We start from the raw sequence: 4195 nt of genomic DNA, 5'->3' as shown, positions 1-4195 counted from the left end.
CAAATTCTTAATTATTTTGTAATAATACATTGTTTTTCCGGGAAAAATGAAAACTGGTTAATTATTTTAAATAAATAAAATTAAAGATACATTTAAATAAGATTGTTAAAAATGTCTTCATTAAAACCACGTTAGATTATTTCAATGAACATAATATCTTCCTAATATTTTGGCTTACATAAATATGCTGAGTTTAATCAGAATTGTTAAAGCCGTTTTTGAGATGTGTAAAATCGATTCTACAAAATGGCACTTAGAAATTTGGCACGATCGTGTTTTTTTGTCTTATTCTCCTTTTTTTAATTAAAAAAAAAAATTACATATCTATCACTATTGAACATGAGGTATAGTTTAGTGGTAGAGTATTCCAATGCGCCATCGCGATACTCCCCTTACTATACATTCCATATATCAGAAAACAAAACTAAAAAATTATATGTAAAAACTAATGTAACTGAATAGTGAAAAATAAAATCATAGATGTAGTATGTTGAAAAATTCTAAACTTATTGTTACTTGTACATTGCGACCAGAAAGTGGAGACTATTGTTTTCATTTTTATACAAAGCTACTGATTTTTTTTTTTTAATAACTATAACCTTTCTCCACCGATGAGTCACTCTTGTATTTTTCTGCAAACAAAACTTCGTAAAATCAATATTTATATAAAATGCGATCAATATATTACCCTTTATTCCAATAAACCAATAATGTTTGATCCGACGCCATCAATTGATTTTATCGGTATTAAACCGCTCGACTGTGTCCAATATCCGGAGAAGGGGGTTCTATGCAGAACCTGTTAATTACAGGACTTGTTTCATGATAATAGCCTTGTAGAGTAACTATCTGTAAACAAATAGCCCTTTGAAATACCCCTATTGCACCATTTTGTACCACTCTCCGGAGTCAGTAGAATATTTACATTTTCGGTGTTTGTGCAAAAAGATTACATTTTCATGACATTTTTATTGTTTGTAGGCACCAAAAAACACAATTTAAGCACTGAAACAAGTTTTTACCACCAATAAAAGCCCTGAGACTTAACGTATAAAAAGGACTTCTTTTTGTGAGTTGAATAATTTCAATTTTTTAAATAAATACTGCCCCGAATGAAAGACTATACCATCACGCCTTGTGCTTGAGTCTCGCGTTGCGGTATACACTTAGCGCCTTGCTAAATAGGCCAGTAAGGAGTTTTAAAGGGCAGTATTGGGACAGAATTGACTTCAACACTTTGTCTTGACTGCTTAGGAAGTAAATATAATAAATAGGAAGAATAAAATTGTTTTTATATATTGTATTTAATATATAGAAGATTATTGATTGTAACGAAAAAGGTAGAAAAAAAAAATGATTTTGTTATATCATGTAGTGTAATATATGCAGTGTATTTATGTCCGATCATGTCATCATCTTCTCTCCCCTTTCTATCTTTGGCACTCTACCATTATCCTATGTGGTTTAGTGCTTTCACCTCCTAATTTGTCTAACGCTGGAGTGAATTCTGGTCGTCTCACCATTTTCATGTACACTCTCCTCTTGAGCATTCATTTTGTCTTTTATTTAATTTTTCTTTGATGGTTTAATTTGGAAAACTATTTTAGAATCATGATACAAACATAAGATATTATTTTACTGCCATATCTTATTTTGTGTCCCTTAATAAAAAAAAAAAAAAATGCTGAATAGAATATCGAGTTAAGCTTTTTTACTTTCGATTGATTACTCTATTTTTTATTATTTTTAGATAGATAAAAAATATGATTTTATTTTATTTTTAGATAGATAAAAAATATGATTTTATTTTTTCTAAACTTCAATGGACACTGTATAAAAAAAAAAAAAAATTCGCAAGTTCTTAAATAATCGAAACTCTAGATACAATCAAGACTATACATGGAGTAATACATCTCATATCACCGATCTAAACAAGATTAACAATTCGATCCCATTTTCTTCAGTACTAGTTATAATTAATTTGGTGAAGTATGAACTGGTTAGTTATCTACTGATATTTGAAATACTAAAGGCGGTAAAAGTAGATTAGTTTCTTGTCCCTGTTCAGAATAGTAAATTACCATTACCATGGAAAGTATAATCAACGAGTCATTAATTGTATTTCTCATACCAATAATGTTTTTTGGGGGAAGGGGGATCAGTGCCTTAGATTATTTATTTGATCCTTACACTTTGTCTGTATAACCAAAGACGGGCGTTTAGATTGACCTCTTAGGATTAATAAATAACAAATAAAGCAAAATAATAAATAAATACTCATATTTTGGAAACTATGGTTTATAAAATTTGATAAATTGAAAAAAAAAATGATGTTCTACATAATACTCCTTCATGATTGCAGTTGTACCGATAAGGGTTGTTTTGAGTATTTATCAGTTTCCAAAGGTACTACTATATACACTATATTTGATTTTAATATCCCTTGTCATAATGAAAATAATTTAAATGAGAGAAACAACGAATTGAGATTAAGATTGAAAGGGATATTAAATTTAAGCTTGAATTGATCAAGATCCGTCCAAGATCGAAGCAGCTTATTCTCTTAAAACAGAAAATTGTTTTGGAACCATAATTTCAATCTATTGCAGCTGAAAGGTTTAGAGAAGTTTCTCGAAAGTATCTGAATTAGAATAATCTGAGCCATCAGACATCTGTTTGTTTAGAAAATTTTACAAAAGCTACTAAAGAGCAGGTTATGTTATGTAGGAATAAGCTCCCTTCTTTTGGCTTCCCCAGGGTCGGGTCATAATATAGCCGTATTGAAGGTGGATAGAGCTCTTTTTAAAGATTCGGCAAAATGTTTTCTTAGCTGATTGAGAAGAATGACCAGTGACGTGGTTGAGAGAGAGCGCCGGGAACTTCCGCAGTCCTCCTCTTTCCTCTACTAGTGGAGGAAGATCTCGGTTCGGGTTCCTCAGGCTGAATTGTAAATATGAATGGTTGTGTTTAAGATTTTATTTTATATTAAGTTTAATTTTTATTTATCTATTTCTTATTTTGTTGTAATATAATTTATATATTTGTAAATATGTTGTGGACGAGTCTCAAATCTTCACATATAATGATGCTTAATAATATTATAATATATATATTATATACTATATAATAATGATTTGAGGCACATGCGTTGCTGAGAGAAAATGTAAGGAGAAAATAATATATAAAAATCAGGATTAATCCTTATTGAAAGCATCGTTTTTCACTATAATTTTTAAAATCGTAATCAATTCAAATATAATTTTTCAGGCGAAATGATGTTTTCCTCTGAGGAATTCTACGTGTTTTCACGACAGACGGGAATCCGTAGGCCCTTAGGGTATCGGAAAAGGGACGACTTTGGCTGGTTATTGGATATTGCTAAGGCGGTGGTGTCATCTAGTCTGGGACAAGAGCGTAATGATGGCGGCAAGACAATTGAGTAGGCGTCTTTGCCGCGGAAGGGAAAATGGATCTTGGGAGCTTTGTCAGCCAGCGGGGCCATCATCCATTTTACACTCTTCACAGCTTTTCAATGTCTTCACGGCTCTGTCAAAGGATGTAATTGATCCTTCACTCCTTTCTTCGAGTTTTATTTAGAAAAGGTCAAATATCAAAATGTCTTATAGTTCTCAATCAATAACATGAGGCGGTAATCAAACATAATGTAATATCTCTTTAAAACCACGTTAGATTGTTTCAATGAACATAATATCTTCCTAATATTTTGGCTTAAATAAATATGCTGTTTTTAATCAGAATTGTTAAAGCCATTTTTGAGATGCGTAGAATCGCTTCTACAAAATGGCACTTAGGAATTTGGCACGATCGTGTTTTTTTTGTCTTATTCTCCTTTTTTTTTAATTAAAAAAAAATTACATATCTATCACTATTGAACATGAGGTATAGTTTAGTGGTAGAGTATTCCAATGGACCATCGCGATACTCCCCTTACTATACATTCCATATATGAGAAAACAAAACTAAAAAATTTTATTTAAAACTAATGTAACTGAATAGTGAAAAATAAAATCATAGATGTAGTATGTTGAAAAATTCTAAACTTATTGTTACTTGTACATTACGACCATAAAGTGGAGACTACTTGTTAATTGTACTTTTCATACCAATAAAGTTTTTTGGGGGTGGAGGGGGATTTAGTGCCTTAGATTAGTTATTTGATACTTATACCGTCAAT

At 30.9% G+C, this 4195-nt stretch overlaps 1 protein-coding gene across 1 annotated transcript in view; it reads right to left on the bottom strand.

Moving 5' to 3' along the window:
* Positions 1–4195, bottom strand: part of GABA-B-R3 (gamma-aminobutyric acid type B receptor subunit 3) — a gene marked incomplete at its 5' end in the record, with an annotated part of 146324 nt that overhangs the window by 136543 nt on the left and 5586 nt on the right.

Source organism: Halyomorpha halys, unplaced genomic scaffold (assembly GCF_000696795.3).
Source record: "Halyomorpha halys isolate HHAL.00 unplaced genomic scaffold, Hhal_1.1 Scaffold585.1, whole genome shotgun sequence".
In the NCBI taxonomy this organism is placed as follows: Eukaryota; Metazoa; Arthropoda; class Insecta; order Hemiptera; family Pentatomidae; genus Halyomorpha; species Halyomorpha halys.
The sequence above is the reverse complement of the archived record's forward strand: the minus strand, read 5'-3'. Positions and strand labels throughout refer to the sequence as shown.